This window comes from Apis laboriosa, unplaced genomic scaffold (assembly GCF_014066325.1).
Source record: "Apis laboriosa isolate Shangri-la unplaced genomic scaffold, ASM1406632v1 scaffold16_cov148, whole genome shotgun sequence".
Classification (NCBI taxonomy): domain Eukaryota; kingdom Metazoa; phylum Arthropoda; class Insecta; order Hymenoptera; family Apidae; genus Apis; species Apis laboriosa.
The window spans coordinates 4,560,478-4,585,876 of NW_025222129.1; the positions used below are offsets into that span (position 1 = coordinate 4,560,478).

Consider the following 25,399-nt stretch of genomic DNA (forward strand, 5'->3'; position numbering starts at 1 on the left):
CCTCCTCCGAAGTTAAAATTTATTCATCGGCCGGATTCGAAATTTGTCTTTCCTCTCTTATCATCTATCCTCCCCTCTCGATTATTATCCCTTAAAAGCGTATCCCCCTCTGAGAAATCTGAATTTGGCTGAAGATAGGTAGGAAATGTTGGCGATGCAATTTTATCCTGATTGCGATCTCGTCAAACTTCTCCTCGACTCTCCCCTTTCCATCAGGCCTCCGCGTTCCGATCACCGTTTCTCCAACCCCTTCCTCTCTTCCGCTTGGACTACACTCTCTCCTCCACTTTGTCCTCTCGCGATACAATTGTTCTTCGCATACACGAATTCTTTTTCCTTGCGATCGTCTTATATATCTGAATCTACTTTCTTTTTGGTTCTTTTCAAAATTTCCTACTCGAAAGAATTTTCTTTTAATTCGAAAAACACTTTTTATATTTCTTATTCTTATTTTGAAAAGACTTATGTCCATTCAATTTCATATTTCTTCATTAATTAAAACACGTGTGGTATATACAATTCCGTATGATATACAGTGCCTGTTAATGTACAATTGAATGGATACATTCTCAATCCATTATTTAAACGTGTCTAATTACATATAAACATCTATAAATACACTTATACGTTTCATTTCCAAAATTCGGATGAGACAAATTATCTCGTCACTAGATTAAATACAATTGATTAAATTGCAACTGCGTCGAAATATCAAATGTTACTTTTTCCAGAGGCCTTTCACGCTTTTTGAAAACAAATTTTCCACGAAGAAATGTGACGACGAAAAAAAAAAAAAAAAGAATCAATCTCGATAATTCGATCCAGCTCCCCGATTCGGCCATCACTTATCCCGGGGAACAATTATCAATCCCTCCCCTTCTGTTTCGCAATCGTCTCGTATTCCATCCGCGCGTGAGAACGAGCTTCAGGCTTAATTTTTTTTTTTTCCTTTTTTTTCCTTTTTTCCCCGGAAAAGGGACGCCCGCCACGTCTCCACGTCGCGTCGGTTTCGACTGAATTATTAAAAGTACCCGGTAGGATTTCCAAGTAGCTCGAGGAACCAGCAAAAAGCGGGGGGCGATTGCAATCACGTCGCCTCGTAAAGCGATCGTGTACCTACCCCCCTCCGCCCATTTCGCCAATTTCTTCACCCTCCCCATTTGGTAATTTGATTACCAAAATCCATGCTTTTTTTTTTTATGTTCACAACTTTTTAGATAAAGTTTCTTTTGCACGAGAGTGGGTTGGGAAGGTATTGGTATTTAAAAGATTTAGGGTGTCGATCGAAATGGTTTCTTTCATCTTTATATTGTTGTTGGTATTTGACAGAGTTTTGAATATATGAAATGAAATAATGTACGAAGAAAATGTAGAAATTATTGTTGATCTATTAATTATTTTTGAAACATTTTTTTATTTAATTGGAAAAATATATATATATATATAAGATATAGTTTGAATTGATTCAACCGTGTTGTACGAAAATATAATCGATATATAAAGATTGTAATTAGAAGATTGAGCTGTGAGTTGTAATAACGAGGACGGGTAAAATTGGTATTTAAAAGATATATAATTGAGGTGTCGATCAAAATGTTTTCTTTTACCTTTGTATAAAATAATAACGAAAAATAAATTATATTACAATAAGACGATAAAAATTATTATATACGTCATATACATTTCTGAAAACATTTTTATTTTATTGAAGTACACCTTTTATTCATCATCTTTCAATTTTCAAAACCCTTCTTATCTTCTTTATTTACGATCCCAATTTCACTCGTCCAATATTTACTCACGCAAACAATACGTAATAAACACTCTCAACTCTCAACAATTTATTTAAAATCGCTTTTCTTAATACAATTCCTTTTTTTTATTTTTTCATTTTGTTTCACCAAATATCGACCACCGACCTCTATCCTTTATCCTTATATACGCGCACGATCTCTTGAAAGTATTAAACAGGCGGAAGAAAGCCTATGTCTCTCTCTCTCTCTCTCTCTCTCTCTCTCTCTCTCTCGCTCTCTCTCTCCTCGATACCTCGATGGCAAAATGCACCTTTACCCCCTTTTGTCCCTGCGAGTTACGCGTTGTCGCGCCACTGAATAAAACACGCGCGAATGATATTTCAGCCGTGTATAATTGAACAGCCTCTGGCGAGACGGTTGGTCGGATAGGGAAAGAATCTTGGCGTGGATCTAGGTACACGGGGATTTGAAAATGAATACTGCAGCCGGTTGTTGGCCGCACTCCCTGGATCTGGGTGAACGAAGCAATCTCCACGGAAATTGTGGCTTATACTTCTCCGTATACCTCTCCGTCCTTGAAACGACGAGGATAGGCCGAGGAAGGTTTCTGAGGGAGGATAGGTTTCTGAAGGATGTTAGCCAGGGAAAATTAATCGATTACGTTCTTTTTTTTTTTTTTTTTTCTCGAAAATTTGAAGTTTTTTGCTCTCCGCTTTGATACTTTGTTTCTTTTCAGAATTGAATTTTTTTGATGTGCACGAGTTATTGTATGTAACGAGCGAAGAATAGAGTTTCTTCTCGATTATTTGAAATTCGGTGTGTAATACTATGATTCAACGATTTTATTTATCGTCCAGAACTATATGGAAATTTCACTGGCACAATGAAATCGTGCTCGATTGTTATTATATAAGCTTGATTCATTACTACCTGTGGTTTTGATGAAGCAATTCATCCCTTCCTTTAAGGATCGTTTTTAATTACTCCAAAGAAAACTCTGTCTATCCTTCAATTACTCCAATCAGAGCGGAGAATCAAAGAGAAAAATATTACAATGCCGTGCTAACTAGAAGACTGAGTAATCAATAATGATGGATTCTTTTTAAATTATTAATTAATTCGTGCAATAATTTATTTATAAGACAAATTGTACGTATATTATTATTAATATTCGTTATAAATTACAGGCGATCTTCCCCACAATTTCCACAATAGATAGATTTCGAAAAAATAAATACACACGAGTTTCATCGAACTCGTCCTACTTAACGATATATATATTTCGAAACGCGTTGGAAGGAGAAGGGACGAAGGGAGAAGGGGAAGAGTGGCAAGGAATCGGAGACAGTGATTCGTGAATTTAATTCGTGCGAAAAAAAAAAGAGGGACGCCAGAGGGGTTGGAGTAGGAGTTTCCACCCCCGATATCTTGAAATTCACGAGCCATCGCCGCGAGCAAATCTTTGGAATTAGCGGATTAGTCGGGTAATGCCAATCTATCGTTTTACGAGCTGACGTGATCGCAATAAAACTTTTTCATCCACTCGTAACGAGCCGGCGATAAATCGAGGCGACATTAGAATTTTCCTCCCCCCGAACGTTGGAACAATGTTAAACGATCTATCCGGTGACGCGTATCCGGCCAGTGAATTAAACGCGGTGTAAAACAATAAAAAGCCTTTTCATCTTGCCTCAGTGTCTCCCAACGTGGCCCGTTACGATTTTCAATATTTTCAACGAAGATTAACGAACGAACGTTACGTTACGCCGTCCTTTTTTTGTTCCAAAATATCACCAAGCTGGAAATGAATATATTTTTTTTGCTTCGAGAAGTTAAAAGGAGCAAAATAAAATTAACCTGTGTGTTTTTAATTTTTTTTCAAGGGAGCATTGACGAATGACGTTGCGTTTTATTGATGTAGATATGGTCGAAGGTGAAGAAATTTTGCTTCGAGACGATAAAAATAATCTGTGATTTTTAATTTTAATTTTTTTTCAAGGGAGCATTGATGAATAATGTGTGAAATTTTGCTTCGAGAAGTTAAGAGGAGGACGATAAGAGGAATAACCTGTGATTTTTAATTTTAATTTTTTTTCAAGGGAGCATTGATGAATGACGTTGCGTTTTATTGGTAAATATGGTCGAAGGTGAAGAAATTTTGAGAAGTTAAAGAGGACGATAAAAGGAATAACCTGTGATTTTTAATTTTAATTTTTTTTCAAGGGAGCATTGATAAATAATGTTTTGGTAGATATGGTCAAAGGTGAAGAAATTTTGTTTCGAGAAGTTAAGAGGAGGATAAAAGGAACCTTTGATTTTTAATTTTAATTTTTTTTCAAGGGAGCATTGATGAATGACGTTGCGTTTTATTGATGTAGATATGGTCGAAGGTGAAGAAATTTTGCTTCGAAAAGTTAAGAGGAGGACGATAAAAATAATCTGTGATTTTTAATTTTAATTTTTTTTTAAGGGAGCATTAATAAATAATGTTTTGGTAGATATGGTTAAAGGTAAAGAAATTTTGTTTCGAGAAGTTAAGAGGAGGATAAAAGGAACCTTTGATTTTTAATTTTAATTTTTTTTTCAAGGGAGCATTGATGAATGATGTTGCGTTTTATTGATAGAAGGTGAAAGTGAAGAGATTTTGTTTCGAGAAATTAAGGAATGAGATATGAGTTGCAATTTTAATATTTTTTATTTAGGGAAGAATAAATAAAGGTAAACGTGAATTTCTTTTTCTTTCTTTTAAAAAGCTCTCAGATGAGGAATAATAATTAACGATTGGTAATTTTAATATTCTCAGGGTAAAATTAACAAATAATGTTAAGATCGTTATTTGATTGCTGATATAATCAAGAAATGTTTATTGTTTAAATTAGGAATAGAAAAGTTTGATAGTTTGAAAGTAAGTTAAAAAATTATACTTGAATCGTCAACTCGTATTAAAATTGTCAACTCATTGTAGATTATTACTCTAATCTACACTACTCATATATTTCACAAATTAATCTTTCCATTTCTATCATAAGAGATCTAATATACTTTTCTACATAATTTTATGTATACATTTCGGTTATTTTTCGCGTCTCGAGGAACTTGTACATCTTTATATCTTGTTAAAAAATGAAGCGATTCGTGAAAGATTGAGAAACACTGATTTCGTATCCGAATCGTGGACGAGGGAATCCGAGGCGTTCGTTACCCCTTTGGGCGGGGAATAATGAACATTAATTGCTCGAGTTTTCGGCAGCCTCTCGCCGTCTCGTCGTCCAGAAAATGTTAATGTTACTTTTGCTATTCGCCGACGCGAAATGGCCAGACGTCGTCTTTCGCAATTATGACGGGATTAATAATCCTGCTCTCCCGAGGAAGGGTTGAAGTTAAACGCGAAAAAGAAGAGGAAGAAGAAAAAAGGAAAGGAAAGGAAAGGAAAGGAAAGGAAAGAAAAAAAAATACGCAACGAGTGGTCGATCTCCTCGACCGTGAGGCGGCCGTGTGTTTACCACGAGCCGAGGAATGAAAGAGGAGAGGGGAGGGGAGATCCTCGATGGAATTCTAACTTTTTCCCCGCCGCTGCGTGGGGGACACGAAGGAGAGGAGGGGGAGGGGGAGGGGTGGACGAAGGTTTGAAAAATTCGAAAGTACGCGGAATCAAAAAGCGGAACCTCATTACAAGTTGAAATGGAATTTCCAGTTACCGCTTGACGGATATATGGTATTTTATGCGTAATGCACGACGAAATTTTCCACGATGGATGGAATTCTACGATTCCATCCGTGGAAATAAATTTTCTTCCTTTCCTTCCCTTGCTTGCGCGTACGTTCGCCCGCTTCTTTGAAAAAAATTTGGCTGGAAAAGGTAGCACAAGGCGAGATATAATTATTCGGCTTTTATGATTTCTTTGGGAGGGGGATGTGACGCTCGTAATAATAATTCGATAAAGTTCCCCCGAACTTTTTATCATTATCCATCTAAAAACTATTAAATCTCGAATAACGAAATTCTTCTGTGGAATTCGGGAAATATAAATGGAATCGTATAAATTACGAAACACTCGTTTAATTATTATTATTCGACGTCTNAGTTCCCCCGAATCTTTTTATCATTATCCATCTGAAAACTATTAAATCTCGAATAACGAAATTCTTCTGTGGAATTCGGGAAATATAAATGGAAATCGTATAAATTACGAAACACTCGTTTAATTATTATTATTCGACGTCTGTCGCGATACATTTGCAAATGGACACGATATTCCAAAAAAAAAAAAAAAAAAGAAAAGAAATATCGCTATTCACAATTTCTTAACTTATTTATCGTGGTGTATTGGAAAAGAGCCGAGGCCTGTATCGCTTAATAATTCCGCGGATTCCGCTCATCCTCCTCATTCTTTCGCCAACAAGAATCAACCCCTCCGCCCTCCACCTCCGCCAAAGACACACCCGGGCATAATATTCGATATTAAACCCCCCTGGAAATCCTCGCGGAAAAGTAGATTATCCACGGCGCAAGATAAACACGGTTTCCCTTCCAAGGTTGAAAGAAAATTGCGAGTTACCGTGAGGTAGAGGAGATATACCGTCTCGTAACACCTTTTGATCCAATGGCCACCGAGACAGATTAAAATCATGTGAAACCTTTCCTCCTTTCCTGCGAGAAAAACGTCCTTCCTTTTTTTTCCCTTCCTTCCTTCCTTCCTTCCTTCCTTCCTTCTTTCTTTCTTTCTTTCTTTCTTTCTTTCTTTCTTCCTTTTCCTTTTTCTTTTCTGGTGACAGCGTTTCTTCATAAGCTTTCTCAATTTAAACCGTGGAGTTTATACACCCAGGAAGAAGGAAGAAGGGAGGGGATCCCGGGTTGCAAAGATGCGAAGTTCCAACAGGAAAAGCCGGGGAAATTGAACGTTGGCATCCGAGGCAATTAACCCAAAGGTGGTTACGAATAACCATCATTTTCAGAAAACGGGATTGCGCCCTGTAAGGATTATTATACAGGTGAGCGCAAAGTTTCCGGCCCGAAACTTTCGGGCAATTTCAAGGTTGTTCCCGGGAAAATTGGATTTATGGGTGGAGGGAGGGGGAAGTTTTCTTACCAATCACGTTTTAAAATCGATAATAACAATATTGGGATCGGAAGAATTTTCAATTAAATTATAATCAAATATTAATCATAATTGTCTGCTCTTTGTCCCTCGAATGGAACGGGGGAGGGGGATGACGATCGTGTCTCGATTTGTAATTTTAGATTTTTCGCCCTGAGCGAGTTTTTTTAAGGATTAATTTTAGTCGTTCGAGTTTTGAACAGTTAAAAGTAAGATTTTATATATATATATATATATATATATAGTTAAAAAATTTCATGTATTTATGATCGGGTATAGGAAAGGAACTTGAATATTTCATAGATGGATTATAGTAGGAATAAGGTGAGAAAAAACCGTTATATTTTTTAATTGGTCGATCTTTTTTTTTTTTTTTTGTTTTTAGATATAAGGGTTATATGTAATTACAAGGAAGAAGAATCTTTAATTAATTAAATAATCCATCTAAATTGTAAATTTGTTCGTTTTTCGAGAAATGGGATTCAATTAATCTTAATTCTGAATTCAATAAGAAATTCTCGGAGAATAGAGAAATAATGTCGCTTTAACTTTGACAATGTAATGAAATTGCGAGCGACCTTTGACTCGTTGATCGTTTAGCAGTCTAATTACAAGAAATTAAGAGCAGACAGCAACTTAGACAATAATAATTTCTTTCTTTTCTTCATTCTCAAATAAATTATGAACGCATTTATAATTGATCTAATATATAGTGCATAGTGGGCTGTTAAACATCAACATCCCAATCCAAAATTCACATTTAAAAAATACAGCAAATTTACAAATTTATTATTCATCTATAAATTAAAATTCAGCACCACAATATTCCAATCCAAAATTTACATTTAAACGCATTTATTATTTATATTCCAAATTAAAATTTATAAATAGATTCACCAACATTTCCTTGACGCAACATTCCATTCCAAAATTCACATTTTTCAAACACATTTGGAAAGTATATATATATTTAATTTTTAAATTTATTATTACTAATTTGTCTTCAAATTAAGATTTATAAATCACTTCCACTGTAAACTACAATAGATTCAGCACCAGAATTTCTTTAACAAAACATTCCAATTCAAAATTCACATTTTTCAAACGTAGAAAATACGTATATTTACAATTCATTTGAAATTACAATTGGCTCAACACCACTATGCAACCAAGCATTCCCCAATATTTCTTACCGCAACGTTTCTTAACATTCCAAAATTTAAACGCATTTGTACTGCAAATTAAAACTCAGCACCAGAATTTCCTTCACGCAACATTCCAATTCAAAATTCAGATTTTTCAAAAAAAAAAAAAAAAAGGAACACGTTTGGAAATTGCGCGAATCTGCAATTCATTCTTCGAAATGAGATTACAATCGGCTCGACATCACCGCGCAACCAACCAAGCATTCCCTCATATTTCTTACTATTTTTTCACATCTCATTCCAAAATTTAAACGCATTTATACTGCAAATTAAGACTCAGCACCAAAATTTCCTTCACGCAACATTCCAATTCAAAATTCAGATTTTTCAAAAAAAAAAAAAAAAAAAAGAACACGTTTGGAAATTGCGCGAATCTGCAATTCATTCTTCGAAATGAGATTACAATCGGCTCGACATCACCGCGCAACCAACCAAGCATTCCCCAATATTTCTTACCGCAAGTTTCCGATCCAAAATTCAACGGATGTTCTGCCGTTGGAGAATAAATTGACGGTAACCGAATCAAGCGGCTCAAAAAAAAAAAAAAAAAGGAAGAAGAAGAAGAAGAAGAAGAAGAAGAAGAAGAAGAAAGAAAGGAAAAAAGAGAGGAAAAAAAAATTGCATCGCCACTTGCACACCCGTTTCCAAGGTGAATCGAGGAGAAGAGCACTTCTCTAATAAAATTACCTCCGCTCGGTCGCAGTTCATCCGGGAAGAGCTCGAAGGCCATTCTCCGCCTTTGAATAACTTAAGGGATGGCGGCACCGTTTTCTCCGTACCCCTTTCACCCCCACGTTTTCCCTCCCAGCCCAGTTCACTTCCACTGTAAACATTTGCACAACTTTCACTCGGCTCCTCGTCCCCTCCCTCCTCCTCGTTCACGGTTCATCTGCGAACCGGTTGACGTAATCGTTTATCCTGCACTTACGAACAATTTGCTCCAACTCTGCTCCTCCTTATCGATAAGATCGATAATCGTTCGTATGAGATAAGATAATTTCAAAATTCCTTGTCTCTCTCTCTCTCTCTCTCTTTCTCTCTCTCTCTTTCTCTCTCTCTCTTTCTCTCTCTCTTTCTCTCTCTCTCTCTTTCTCTCTCTCTTTCTCTCTCTCTCTCTTTCTCTCTCTCTCTTCTTTCTCTCTTCTTTTTTCTCGTAATTGATCGTCTCGACGAATAACGGTGTTTTCAAACAAATAATTGTTACGTCGAAAGATATTCGTATCCTTCCTCCTGTCTGTTCTGTTTTAATCGGTTTTTAAAAGATATGGAAAGAAAGAAAGAAAGTTTCATTGGAAAGAGAGAGAAAGAGAAATAAATAGCGGGAGTTATCTGAAAACTTTTTACACTTTTATTTGAAAATTGATTTTGAATAATTTATTTTCTAATTCATCTTTCAGAGATGGAAGGATGTATTTTAACCATTAAGCAAAATATCAGACGCGATATTTTTCCTGTAAATTTTAATTTTACAGGAACAAACACTCGTCTCTCTAAATTCCTATTCTCGTGATGAGATTTTTAGATTAAAAGGAAATGTACATGTAGAAATAAAATAAGTTTTCATCGAATTTACTTTTATGGATGAAATTGTTGTAAAGAGGGCAAAGGATTCAAAAATGTAGAAAATCCATCCGAACGGAATCGACTTGGAAAAACGAAACGAGTGCCCGAGTGAAATCGATCTTTCTCTCTTTTCTTTCGAAACGACAGGTGGACGTTTCCCCTCCCGCCGTTTTCGTAGCAAAATCGGTTGGCATCGTTTAAACATTATCGCGTCCAATGTACAGAGAGATGAAGGAAACGTAAATCACAACGTATCGTCCACCGTGCTGTCATTCGAACCGGTGATTATCATTAATCGCGCGATATTAATGGGGGTTTCTGAAACCCGTGCAGGGACGATGTTTCATTCAACGTTGTATGGAAAAGGGTTACGTATAATAATGGTAAAATCTCAGGGGGAAACGTATCCATTGAATTCGACGGTTGAACGGAATAGCATCGTTAAGAATAACAGCTAAAATAAAATATATTTCTACGAAAGCTTCTCAAATTTTCTCAAATTTTCAAATGGTCAGGATTAAATATTTCCTCGTGGCGAGAATTATCTTTACGAGATCCCTTTCCTTCCAACATCGAAATTATCCAAATAATGGATCGATTTCTCCACGCGGTACGAAATAAACTTCTCCCATCTGTGAAACATCCGCGTGCATACGATTAAGGGAAAAGGGATGGAAAAGGGTTACACGGTAAAATTTGAGAGGAAGTATCCATTGAATTCGACGTTGAACGTAATTCATTAGGATGCTAGAATATGTTTCCGCAAAAGTGTCAAATTTTCAGAGAAGATCGAAAAAGGATCGGAATTAAATATTTCCAAGAATTGTTTTTCAATCGAAATTATCCAAATACCAGATCGATCTTCTAGAGTATCTTTTGAAAGATCGTATTGATGATGATGATTTGCGAGCTCGAATTAAGATAAAAATTAAGTGCAAGAGTTCCAAAGATTTTAAAGTCCGTTCGACTTTTTAAAATCTTACACGATTTCAATTCAAATCGACAAATAAAATGATTAATTTATTTTAGCATAAGAAATGCAATTAAATTTAAAATTCAATCATATTAGTGATATTTAATAAGTAATAATTTTAAATTAATTTATCAATTGTAATAATGGTTAAGATTTTAAATAAGGGTTGCTTTTTTCTTCTTCTCTTGAACATCGTTGGAACGAAAATCATTTTACGATGTGACCAAGATCGAAAAGGATCTAATAAAACTCGATACGAATTTCGATTTCCCCAATCGCGGGACAAAAATAAACGATCCTCGTCCCACGGATCGCGAGAGAATCGCAAAACGATCGTGAAAAGCTCGGTGATACTTTGATCGATGAGAAGTGTATTCGCTTCGCTCCCGAAACCGCTTCTCGTCTCGTCCATATAATCCACTTTTCCACTTGCGAACAATGGCTGGTGTCTACGCCTGGCGCCATGTTCGCCAACGACAAAAACACGCGAAACTGTCGTCTACCATCGTCCCACAATGTATATGGTAATTCACTTATTGTCTCGCAGAGTGAGACGCTAATGAATCATACAAGTATAATTCAACTGATCCAATTCTAGTGAGTTGCCACGATTCAAACGTCTCCCCTCGCTCCCCATTTCTCCCCCTTTTCTTCCCTTCTCTCTCCTTTTCTTCCCTCCTCCGCTGTTTCCTTCTTCTCTCATGTTTCGTAGCCGATCCTTCCATACTTTTCATCCTGTTCTCTCGATGATTTCAACACCCTCCTCCTTCCCTCGAGACGCGTTGCATCAATATCGATATTAATTTTCGAGCAATGAGTCGTCGACGAATTTGTTCATAATGTTAGGGATGAAAATTGGAGAAGGAAGGAAGGAATCAATTCGTATTCTTGAGAAGAAAGAGAAATTGTATATTTAGGTCGAAGATGTGTAAGATGTGATTGAGAATTGACGAGGGGAATGTATTTTTGTGGTTGAAATCTGGAAAGAGGATTAAAAGAAATTTTTGGGGGAGGGGAAGGATTGATGAGATTAATGTATTAATTGATTAATGTATTTTTGTGGGGACGGAATTTGTATGTGGTTTGGTTGGAATTTTATTATTCAAGATCGAAAACAACGTATTTTCGTTGAAATCTCGAAAGAGGAGTGTATACGGAAGAATATAAGATTTATGAAAAAATTTTTTTTTCTTTTAAGAAATTATAGAAATATTTTCGTAGAGTTCTTAAGAAAATTAAAAATATTCGAGAAATAATAAATATAATCCCGACAATTTCCAAGATTTTTTCCAAATAAAAATAACTTTTCCCTCTGAAATATCTCCAAATCATAATAATAACGATATTTTAGAACGTGTGCGCACCTTTCCTGCACTTTGCTGCTCCCCTCCCTCCCTCTTTTATTCCTCGTTTAATTTTCCACGTGTTCAAAGATTCTTTGCGAGTCAAAGGCGACATCAATAATGAATAGAAGCTTCCAAGAATTTTTCAATTTAATCAAACAAACTCTTCTTTACAAACCCTCCTTTATTTTCTTCTCTCGAGAAGCACGAATCCGCTCGCTCCCCCTTTTCACAAATCTGCATCCATTCGACTTTTCTTTTTTTCTTTCTCTTTTTTATCTTCGAATTAACATCCTCTCTCGTTCTCTCTCTCTCTCTCTCTCCTTCTCGCTTCACGCATTTTATTCACCGTCCACCATTGCATAGACTTCGCCCAGAATTTCGTAATAAGCAAACTTTACGACACACCCTGGTGCTCCTCCACCCACCCACCTGTGTGTACCAAGGTTTATTCTCTCTGTTATTCTTAAATTAGAGCGTTTCGCGAACAAATGCACGGAACTGGGACGAAAGCGGGGACAAGGGATTGGAACAAAAATTTTATTCACGACGTCGCTCGGCGAGAAGTAATTTTTTATATTTAACGTAAACTTTTTTTTTTTTCCTTTTCCTCCACCTTCGCTATGGCGGTCGGTTTTTTAATTAAATTAAGAGTTAATTGGATTTCGGTATTTCAACCATCTCTCACTTACACCGATGGACAAAGTGTAAAGGGGAAATTAATGAAATCCCACGTATCGTGCTTATGATGCGACGAAAAGTCTCAAGATTCTCTTCTTTTTTTTTTTTTTTTTTTTTTTTTTTTTTACTTTTTGGCATGTTCGAGTTTTCGTGCATGGAATAGAATTGGGAATAAAAAAATTTTTTCGAAATGCACGAGAAAGTAGAGTTTGTGAAACCTTTGAGAAATATTATATTATATACGTGATAGAAAATGTTTTCTTTTCTTTTTTTTTTTTCTTTGGGAATGGATAAATAAAGAAGTAGAAATTAACATTGGTATGAAATACGTGTTCTATTCGATGAAAATATAGAATAAAGGTTTAGTAAAGTAAAGTAAAGTAAAGAAATTCTTTTTATAATATTCTGTCTATTTATACAGAATTTATATATGTTCGTATAAATCGAAAACTATGAATGTTTTCCAATATTATATATTGAGAAGGTATTTAATAATTTTAGATAGAATTTCACACGCAAGATATGAAATCTTTTCCACGCACACCGTTCCACGTGTTTCTTTCTATTTCATCAAATTCTCGAATCTTCGTTTCTCGCTATGCGAGCCAAATAAAATAAAATAAATATCTCCGTGAAAATAATTTTTCGGGTCACAATTTGGAGATTTCCTTTAAGTGAAAAAAAAAAAAAAAAAAAAAAAAAAAAAAAAAAAAAAAANAAAAAAAAACGAGACTTTTATCTGGTATCCTTTCAAAGAAAATGGCGAGTCAGTCTCTTCATGGTTATATAATTTAAAATTTTTGCCCTCTCACAAGAGTATTTCTCTTCGCTCTTCGAATGTTTGAAAGTTGCTTGCCAAGCTCTTTTCTTGGACTTTAAACTTCTTAACGAAAAGAAGATAGTTTTGCAAGTTGCGCAATTTAGAATGTTCAGTGTACAAAAGAATTTCATGAGACTTTGAAACTTTATGAAAACGGAAACGAACTGTTTAGTGTACGTACGCCTTTCTATCTGAATCTTGCCGCGTTTTCCTTTCTTTTCTCTTTTTCCTTTTCTTTCCCTTTCCCTCCCCCTTACCGTTTAATTAAAAATATGCACGCGATCCTTCTATAAATTCTAAACGGCCGTTGAAATTTCGAGAGACAATCCCCGACTGTTCAAGAAACCAGATTTTTCGTTCGTGGAAAAATTTTCCATTTTCCATGCTCGTGAAAAATTGCGCATCTAAAAATATATTTAAGAAAGAAAATTTGTATTTAACGTTTTGTTTCCATTTTAATCTCTCTCTTTTTTCCTCTGATGTTACGGATGTACATTTATTCAAAGTGCAAAGCTTTTTTTACGATTATATTTTATTTTATATCAACAATTATTATTATTATTATTATTATTACATTTATTATTATTTATTTTATATCAACAAGATCGAAGGAAATAAATGAGAGAGTAAACAGTGATCAATAGTGTAACGAGGAGGATGGATAAGTCTTTTGAATGTTTCCATCGTGTTGTTGGAGATAGGTTATAAGGAATAGAAAATATATTATTCGAAATTAAATTGAAAATAGGATTTTTTGTAGCGGAATATTATTGTCGAGGAATGAAATAAAATTTTTATCTCATTCTCATGGTAAAATTGAATTCGAATGAACGGGGGGGAATCCGATGTTCAAACGATAAATCGAAAAATCTTTTTCTCTGAAAAAGAAATTCTTTGTTTCGCGGGATACACTATAAATTCAATTTTTATCCACTATAAAATATCTATATATAACTTCTGTACAAATTATTTTGACGATTATTTGTTTGTCAAAATTTTATTTCGATTAATATATAATATAATATTATATATATATATATATATATATATTTTATAATATATTTAAATGAAGTAACAGTTATTTCACACAGAAATATGGAAAATAACAATCCAAAATATTATTTCAAATATTTCTCATTTCAATTTCGATTAAAATTCATTGCCCCGGATATTCGTGCATTTTATGGAAAATTGAAAGGTTCAAAGATGTTATAAAACACTCATGATACGCAAAAATGTACATATATACAAAATAAAATATAATCTCCTACTTTTTCTTCACTATTTCACTCTCTTACTTATAATTCCTTTCCTGTATTAATTAGAATAAATTTCTCTTTCACAGAATATTGTTGCATCCAACGAAGTGCATAAAAACAAATACAACAAATGATATAATAAATTCGCAAGTATAGAAATAAAAATTGTATCCGAAAATAAATAAACCCCTCTCCTCCTCCAAAATATTTATTAAACGAGCCTCTCCTTCTCGAGAAAAATTCATCTCTCAGAAAAAAAAAAAAAAAAAAAAAAAAAAGAAAATTAAAAGTCAAAACGAATCGATCCTTTGGACCAAAGTCGAGATCGACCGCTCGTAACAATCGAGTTGTAAATCGAGTTTCGTATTCTCAAAAGCTCCCCCCGTTCGGGGGTGAATTGCGCGATATTTCTATCCCGCGATTGGCCGGCCACAATCCGCCACCGCCCGACTTCGAAATCGCGTATCGTACAATTGCCACCAAATTCGGTGTTTAAGAGGAGGATAGGGAGGGGGAGTGGGAGGAGGACACCCATATAGATTCGTAACGAGGGCATTCAAAGCGGCGCTGGATTACCGTTTTGCTCGGGAGAAGGGAGGGAATTGTAGTAGCTCATTATGCTTAGATACAGTCGGGAACAAAAGGAGGGGGGAAGGAAGAGGGGGAGAAAGGTTCACGTTCGACGCGTGAAATTTCGAAATTATTAATCCTTTGTGCCCAGTTTAATTCGTTAATGCGACGTTCGTTTCCCTTCCCACTCTTGAAATCCTTCCCTCTTCTTCCTCCTCTTGCTCTCTCTTACTTTCGATTTACATGAGAAATGAAATTAAATCGCCTCGATCTTACTTGGTTTATCGGAATTATTACTTTAATATTAATCCTTTGTGACCCACTGTTCATTCTATTCGAACATCGTTCCTCGAATTTTCCTATTTTAGTCAATCTTTTTAGTCAATTCTGATTTCTATGCGAGGTAGGATAATTTCTGATTTCTTTTTAAGGATTGTCGTTGAATATTATCTAGAAGAGGCAGCAGAAATTTGGAATTTAATTTGGAATTTTCTTTCTGAAAACGCACAGTGCCGCACGGAATATAAATCTTTCAAAGATTTATTACAAAATATACAAAAATTATAATATTATTGTTCCACTCGTGTCGAAAGATACAAATTTTTTTTGCGATTTCAATCGCATCCGCCCATAAACTCCGTGGCAGATAACGCGAGTTGAGAGATTTGAAATGGCACGGATTCGAATTAACGAGATTCGAAAACTGGCGGATACCTCGAAATTATACAGCACCGCCAGGCTCGCCGGTCCGGCTCTTTGTTCTACTTCCTTACATAAATTATGGATAATCTTCTTAGTTTCGCCTTCGCCACGGCCAACTTCCGCCACCGGAACGATCGCGCGCCAAGATTAAGTTTGAATCTCGAGGAATTCCCGCGCTCTCCCGCGTAACACCGTACCACCACAGATCTTTAACTTCTTCTTTCGTTTTCATCTCGGCCTCATTTTCATACTATTTTCGAAACGGATTCCGTCCACCTTCCCCTTCGGTTCAATCCTCTTCGGCCCCCTCTCGCCCCGTTTACATATTCAACAACGAGCCGAGCCGAGTTATAAACGTAATAAAATCGCGGTGGCGCTCGTAACGCGCTACGTTACGAAATTGCGAAATCATTCTCTCGTTCACGGTTGTAAATGTAACAACAATCTGGCTGGAACGAACCAATTGTTACGTTCTTTGCCTATATATCTCCGTTGTTTTCGCATCGCAGAGGTTTATTTCGGGATTTCGAGGCCGCGTAAACTTTGGGAAATTTATTTATTTTTTTTTTTTTTTTTGTTTTGCAGTTTGGTTGAAAGGTGTGACTTTTTTTCTTTGATAAGTTCTTTCTTTNAGTTCTTTCTTTTTTTTTTTTGTGGTATTATAGCGGAGATATTAAATAGGATTCGAAATTTGGTATCGATGTATCTTGGAAGAATATTCGAGAAATGATTATATTGTGAGTTTTAATAATTTTGAACGTGAGTAATAAATTGAAATGAATTTGGTTCGGTTTGTAATGGTAAAATTATCGAGTGGAACTATCCTTTAAAATTTTAATTATTGCTATATTTTAGATTGGTATATTTCGTACTTTGGTATCGAAAATATTTAGAAATAATAATTAAGAAAAGGAAATTAAGAAAAGGAAATTAAGAAAAGGAAATTAAGAAAAGAGTTTAAGTGGAATAAATTATATATGGTCAGACACGTTCTCTTCGACTTGAAGTAATTATTACTTATAATAAGAAGTATTATATAAACGTGAAATTTAGAAACAAGAGTCCACACGTGATTAAAATTTTATCACTCGATTAAAATTTTTCCACTCGTCGTTTCCGTTCAATCGAAATTTATTAAAATCCGATACTTAATATTTTCGATAAATACGATGATAAAAAAAGAAAGGTTCTAAAATATTCACGATATATTTTCAAAACATGTAAAATATTTAATTTTTCATTTGCTCCCGAACAAAACACAGAATGAATAAGATATTAAATGAAAACATCGATCTGAATATGAGAACAGGTCAATTTATTTCTATAAATATTCAATGGCACAAATATTTGCCATTTAAGATACATTATTCGAACGTGCAACCTACGTATAAAGTGCAACCTATTAAACCGATGGAAATTTTTTTGGAGAAAATATATAAAATATTTCTTTCGATAAATTATTCCATATTTCGATCATTCCGCGTCAATTTAAATTTTTTATAAAATTCAACAAATCCCAACAATTCCAAGTAAATCATACTTTACGTTCATAATTACATCGAAATTCGAGTGTTCTAAAAAATTTATACAAAGCCACGACGGTCAACAAGGCTATAATTTCATCCATTCCAGTATTGATTCAAATTTGCCAAAATTTAAAAGTTTCCAAATTTTTCAAAGTTTAATAATTATTAAATTTATCGTCACGAAAAATGTTTTATATTGATGCGATAACAAAATTTTATCCAATTATAAAATATAAATATTATAAAAAAATATTAAATATATAAATATTAAAATATAAATATTAACAATTCGATTGGACATAAAATTCCTCAAAATTAAAAGAATATATTTATTTATTACAACGATTTCAAGTTTTACCGGTAATTTTATTTTAACGAACAGAGGATCGAACGTCTTGTTGTTGAATCGTGGTCTCATCGTTGTTCGGAAAATTCCATCAAAGTTTCGGAATCGGATTCTTGCCCGGCCGTGAATCGGCGACGTTCAGATTTCTAATTACACTTTTGTTTGTAGTGGACCAGAATTTCCCCACCCTGGTCGCCGTTATTTATGTTGTAATTCGTCCCGAAACTGCGCCCAAACTGTGCACGCCATTTGAGATGTTTTCGGTGAAATTACACGCCGAAGAACTCCCTGTTACAAATTACAATGTATCCACCGTTGAAAGTGCTTCGATATTTTCCTATCAAATATTCGCTCGATTCACGTGGCCATTAGACGGCTAATATTTAATTATCACATCATTTAACGTCGTTTGTTCCTTTCGTTATTATTATTTCTTCCTTTCGTTCATTATTCGTAAACTTTCGAATCATTTTTGTTCGATTCTATTTTTAATTCTATCCTTTCGATTCCTCTTTCGATTCTTCTCTTTCGAACGGCGATAAGTATTCGAATATTTTTGGCTTAATTTTTCCTTTTGGCGTATATCGAAAAATCAGAAGAAATTAAGAATAAAAATTAAGAAATTAAGAATAAATTAAGAATAAAAATGAAAATTGTGCAACACGAATTTCAATTTCAAATGTTGTCAATATTTTTTTCCAAATGAGGTTTAAATAAATATCCTTTTGATTCCTCTTTCGATTCTTCTCTTTCTTTTTCGAAAGGTGATAAGTATTCGAATATTTTTGGCTTAATTTTTGGCGTATATCGAAAAATAGTCTGAACGAGATTAAGAATAAAAATGAAAGTTGTGCAACACGAATTTCAATTTCAAATGTTGTCAATATTTTTTTCCAAATGAGGTTTAAATAAATATCCTTTTGATTCCTCTTTCGATTCTTCTCTTTCTTTTTCGAAAGGTGATAAGTATTCGAATATATTTGGCTTAATTTTTGGCGTATATCGAAAAATCAGTCTCAACGAGATTAAGAATAAAAATGAAAGTTGTGCAACACGAATTTCAATTTCAAATGTTGTCAATATTTTTGCAAAGTAAGGTTTAAATAAATATCCTTTTGATTCCTCTTTCGATTCTTCTCTTTCTTTTTCGAAAGGTGATAAGTATTCGAATATATTTGGCTTAATTTTTGGCGTATATCGAAAAATCAGTCTCAACGAGATTAAGAATAAAAATGAAAGTTGTGCAACACGAATTTCAATTTCAAATGTTGTATCAATATTTTTGCAAAGTGTATTTTTAAATAAATATTCCAGGAAAATCTTCGTTGTTCGTATTTACTTCGTTTATATTTCGTAAAATAATTAAACGAAAGGATCAATAGATCGAAAAAATTGATGATAAATTAAGGGGTGCGAATAGGTTCTGTTTCAATTCGAATTCGATAATTTCTCGAATAATTTCACGAATGATTTCTTTGGGGGAGGATGGTATGACTTCATCGGTATCAAGACATTAGGTACGTTTCTCGGTAGAGGAAAGAGATATCATAAAAGAGTCGATAGCCGGTCGCAAATGCGAATCAATATGCGGAAATGATAGTCCTTATCTTGCACTCGTCACGAGCATTCGTTTCGCCTTTCATATTCCACATTTACTTTCTTCCACTTAACTTTCGTATCTCCTAGACGTTCTCCTCTCTTAAACCACCCTGTTATTCACCATTATCCAGAGAACGTATCTTTTAAAAATTTTATACCCTCCTCCCTCTCTCACTTTTTTATAAAAAAAAACAAATAATCGATTTGAAAAAAAAAAAAAGAAATTATTTTTTAAAAGTGTATATATCGATATACGAGAATAATGAAAAAGTGGGAATAATTTCGAGGAGAATTTCACTGGAAAATATAAGCATTAATAATCGAAACGAGCGAAACGTCTGAATTTAAAATGGAAATATTGCGAATACACACCAGAGGGTATCGAGATCGATTCGTTTTTATTTCGGAGCGATCGTCGCGGAAAACGCGACATTATACATTTTTATACGTTTTTCGTATTTGTATTAGGTCGATAAAAAAAAAAAATCGTGGTAATTTTAACGGGAAAATTCGAATAAAAATTTTTTTTCATTCCCTAGTTAAGCTACGCACAGTTGAAAACATTGTATTTTGTCAGACAATATGACCAATGTAGAAATATACAATTATTCAATTTTTAGAGTTACAATTAAAAATATACGCGATCCATTATCCATTTTTAGAATTACGTAGAATTTTTCCGCGCGACTATTGTTCTTCAGTTGCGGTGAATTTACAAAATATTCCTATAAAAAGAAGAAGAAAAAAAAAAAAAACCATCCTAAATGCATAAGTGAAAATGTTTAAGGTTGAAGGGGGAAAAAATTTCACCTCGCGATTTTTATTTAAAAATCACGATATTTATATTTCTTTCCTATTAAACGAAAAAACTTAGTTATTCGCGAAAATAATTATTCCCACGAATAAATTTTTGCACATTTAAAAAAAAAAAAAAAAGAATAAAACTTTCTTGGTTTACTTATTTTCTGGAATAAAACGAATAAATAATCGTAACCATCGAACTTGAAAACTCGCAGTACTCGAACGACCTTACCCGTTCAAATTTATGCATTTCCGGTTTCCAATTTTCACGCGGGAACGCTTGAACAAGGTTGCATCCAGCCCGAAAAATCGGAACGTTAATATTTCCAGATATCTCGAACGTAGCATAGTTACAGTATTTTTATTTTTTTTATTTTTTTTATTTTTTTTCTGGTTTACGTTCACTAAATTCCCATTAGTTTCGGTTAGACGCGTGGAAAAGCTCGAAAACATTGAATAAAAGTGGCGCCACCGTATTGTTGTTGCTATCGTCCGCCATTGTTGCAGTTATCGTTTTCCTTTTCCTCGCGCGTTAATGTTATATCGCCATACGTGTCCATTTAAATCGCCATTCCGCGAAAATAAATCGCCGTTCCGTTCTCGCTTTAAAGCGACCACGTTACACACTGTGAAACTTTTCCAACGATGCGTAATATCTTTTCACGTTTGTTAATATAAAACTTAAGGAAAAATTGATTCACGATATCTTCGACGATTATTCGTCGTACTCGAAATATCGAATTTTCAAAATATTGTGTGACTATACTTGAAGAGTAAGATTCTTTCGATAATGTAATCTTCAATATTTCGAACATTAGCGTTCGCTCGAGGAAAAATGAGTTTTAAGTTTTAATTGGAATAGCGCAATTAATCAATCAACGCCAGTATCCATTTCCAATAAAAATTTTTGCGAACACTTCTCGACAGGTTTTTACTCTCAAATAGATTTGCATCGGCGAAAAATCAAACTCTTTCGCTTTCGATTCACACCCACTAGGTTCTAATCTCCATTTGCGAGAAATAGTCTCGAGGATAAATCTCGAGGAAAAACTCTTTTCACTTTTAAATGTAAGACTACTTTTAATTCTTAAAGCTTGCACGAGTTTCTCTTCTTACAATGTTTCTTATTACAATTGAATATACTGTATTGATGATATTGAAACTCTTCGAAAGCAACTCCATAAATTGATAAAAGAAACGAGGAAACTTTCTTTGTCTACAAATTTTCTTTTTTTTTTTTTTTGCAGACGAAGCATTACTCTTTATTTTTCTTTTTTTATTTTACAGTTACAGTCGAGTCCCTTTTCTTTTCTTGTTTTTACCCAACAAAACGATGAGAATCGTCGTTTGCACGGGAATATCGTTCGCGTTAAGTGTAGCATTAAACTTAACGTGGCCGAAAATGCTACGCTGTTCGTCGAAAACGTTTGTGAAATGCATCGAGAATGTTCATCACGAGTCTCGTGGCCGGAATCAGGACAGGTTGTAATGGAGACAGAGAAAGAGGGGAGCCTTTATAAAATTGTAGCTCGAATTTCAACGTCGCTTTGTTGCTCGGCATTCCTCAATGGCGGAATATCTTCCGGGTATTTAACTAATTTCACTTTGATACATTGACTGGATTTTGATGTTGCTCTTTTCTTTTCTTTTTTCCTTTTTATTTTATATTTTTTTTTATTTTTCTGACGTTCTTTCGAAAGCTTGATAAATTTCTTGATAAATGAAACGTTTTACGTTTGAATATACGAGTTAGAACGAGTTTTCATTTCGTGATCGATACTTTATTGTTCTGCTTGGATATTATTGCGTTTTTATTCACTCTTCTTTCTTCCACGTACGAAAAAAGAACGATCACGAGCATTACAGTAATCTGAGAATATATAAAAATTTGCATAACAATTAAACTAAAATTTTTATACGGAAATATAGAAGTAAAGATTTTAAATATCAAAATATATATGTATTCTATTTTGGACATTTTGCGTTGTGCATTCTATATTTTAATTTTTTCCCATAAATACATTATTTAGTTCATAATTAATAATATTACAATCAGTGAATAGAGGAATAAAAAGTTTTTACAATTTTACATTATCAATAAGGATGATAAATGTGTACGAAAAAATTGAAATCGTAAAGAAAAATATTACAAATTTCAGAGATAATGAAAGTGCGGAAAACTTGATTTGAAATTTATTTCACGTATTATTAATCGGATTTAGCGGCAAGATTTTACTTGAAATCACAATGCGGACCAGTTTCCATGAAAATTCTTATTATTTATGCTAATTAGAGAACGGACGTGGCTCGGAACTAATTAGACGCACCTCCAATTTCCCTTGACTGGACGTGTTCGCTAGTAATTACTCTGACATCAATCAAGCCAATATTAAGGGGTGGCTACATGTGCAGCTACATAATATATATCATTACCAAATATACTGCACAACATATATTCCAACAACTGTTCATCGATACACTGCTTGAAAGAATATCATTTGGCACGGTTAACGCGAGTATTCAGTGGTTCTTTTTTTTTTTTTTTTTTTTCATAAAAATTCAATCCGATATTCAGATTATTTTTTAAAAAAAAAGTATGAAATTTTTATTCCACACTTTTATTTCAATTTTTCGTGGCAACGGTGAAATAATAAGTTTAATAGGATTTGCAACAAATTTTCATTGTCGCATCGTCAAATTTATTCTCTCGTGTATTATTGCGAATTGTTCGCAAGTTTATTACAACAATAAGGAATTACGGAAGATTATAAAATGTAGAATGGTACAACCTATAAATTCAATTTTTCTTGTTACATTTTTGAAACGCGTACGAGAAATTTATAGATCGACCTGACTTTATCTGTCGATTTCTCGTGAAATTTTTTTAAAATCGAAAATCGATCGGTGGTAAAAATAGTACATCATATCGAATTATTGAATAATTGATCCGAGATTCTACCCTTAGCTCGACACACTTTCGTATCTGTTTCTCCTAAAATTTTATGGTAATGTTTTCTTAAGTAGGAAATTAAGAAAATTTCGAATGATAATGAAGTGGAAATGCTGAAGATTAAAATCTACGTTCATCGAACTCGGTTTTCCTAAAATTTAAAAGCGAAAATTAGAAATTTCAAATAATTGGGAATAGCTAATCAAAAGTTTCTTAAACTCTATTTTTCCAAAAATTTTATAATAGTAACAAAAAGAAAAATTGCAAAATACAAATATTAGAATTTCAATTTTAATCGTAATCAAGATTTCATTGTCAAAATATAATTTTTCAAAAAAACGACAATAATCTTTACAAATATATAAAACCAACAAACTTCCTTCACAAGATAAGAATTGCAAATTGTAAATTGTTAAATACCTAGATAATTAAGAATAAATCTTCATTGCCATCCAAAAGTTTCACAATAATATTTTTTGAAAAACCAACTGAAACGATAATTCCATGCCATCTCGCAAAGATCATCCGACCGCCAATACGAGAACTCAAAAAGGTGTGATCACGTCGTGATCGAAGCGGCAACGATAAATACAGACACTTGAATGAAAAAGGGGGTAAATATTGGGGCAAACGTCGAAATTAGCAGACTTGGAGTTTTATCGAGAAGGAGTTTTCCATATCTCTCGCAATTTCGCCCGACCAATTCCTTTTCTCGTCGGTGTAACCGACGTAAAAACCGAAATTACGTGAAATACGCTCGTCGATCTTTATATCAGCCCAGTGGATCGTTAATGATTTTCGGTGATTTTTGGGAAAGGCTGCGATCGATTTTATTAATTCGAAGGTATCGGCGAATCGTGTTTATCCATTGATTCGCGTTTTTGTTCGCACGTTTGTTCATAATGCAATGGCGCCATTTCGCCGTAAAGTAATATTCCCGATTCCATCCAGCGTGCTTTTTAGCGGGATTTGTTTGCCCTCGAATATATTCGTAATTATAAAATATCGTCGACGATAGAATGATTTTATAATATACGGGGGGGAATAAATGTATCTTTCTTATTGCAACATGGTGGAAAACATGGTTGAGATAAAACTATTTCATATTTTTCCGCGAAGCGAAACAATGGAAATAATTTTCATAATTTTTAAATGGATCGTTTTAAAAAATTTGAAACGTTTTTCTTTTTCTTTTTCTTTTTTTTTTTTTTTTCTCTCTCTCTCTAAGTAAAGCGGCGAATTTTATTTTTATATATTTTTCGTGAAAGTACGTTTTTCCGTGTATCTTTTAACTCGTTGCTTTCGAAGCTTTTCATCGTGTTTATTCATTTCCCCTTTCCAATTTAATTGTTTGCTCCAAGTTTTTAAACTTCTCATTTCTCGTCCGTCAACAAATTTGAAGTATCGATGATTGGATGAGTGAAAAATATAATTTTAATATAACAAATCAATATAACTTTCCAATATAAATTACTCGCAATATAAATAATGATCCCTCTTTCTTGAAAAAGCGTGTCAATAAAATTTAACGAAAATAGAAAATAAAAGAAACGTAGAATAAATTTATTCTATATTCGTAACAATTATATTTTCGACGATATATACAAAAATATAACTTTAACAAATTAACTTAACTTCCCTATAAATTATAACAAGATTATTCGCCGCGTAAGAATTTCCTTAAAAATTAGATTAAAAAAAGAAATTATAAAATAAATTTATCCTATATCTACAATAATTATATCCGCGACGATATTACATCGCCCATTGCATGGAACGATAATTAACAAATTGACAGACACCCGAGTCGAAAACAGAAAAAAAAAAAAAAAAAAAAAAAAAAAAGAGACGTATTCCAAGCTCTGATAAAAGGATCACAGACGCCAGACGCCGATATTAACCGATGAAAGCAGCCTGTAATCGAGAGGGGAGGGGAGGGCTGTGATGTGATCAAAGGGTTGGGGAAAAAATGTTTTTCCCTTCCCGATGATCAACCCACCCGAAATGAATCGCGCGTCCCTCAATTAACACGTGATCATATAATCCGCGAGATTAACCGATTCCATGGAAAATCGGCGTGGCTCGGTATTTAGAGGTGGCGAGACGGTGGCTAACGATCTCATTAGTTTTGTGCCGTGTTATGGAGAGAGAGATGGTAGACAGGTCGATCTCTCCGTTTCTTTTTTCACTTTCTTTTTTTATTTTTTT

General features: G+C 34.0%; 1 protein-coding gene across 9 annotated transcripts in view; it reads left to right on the plus strand.

The window, feature by feature from the left end:
* Positions 1-25,399, plus strand: part of LOC122711218 — a 341,055-nt gene that overhangs the window by 193,324 nt on the left and 122,332 nt on the right. The gene's annotated exons all lie outside the window — the stretch shown is intronic.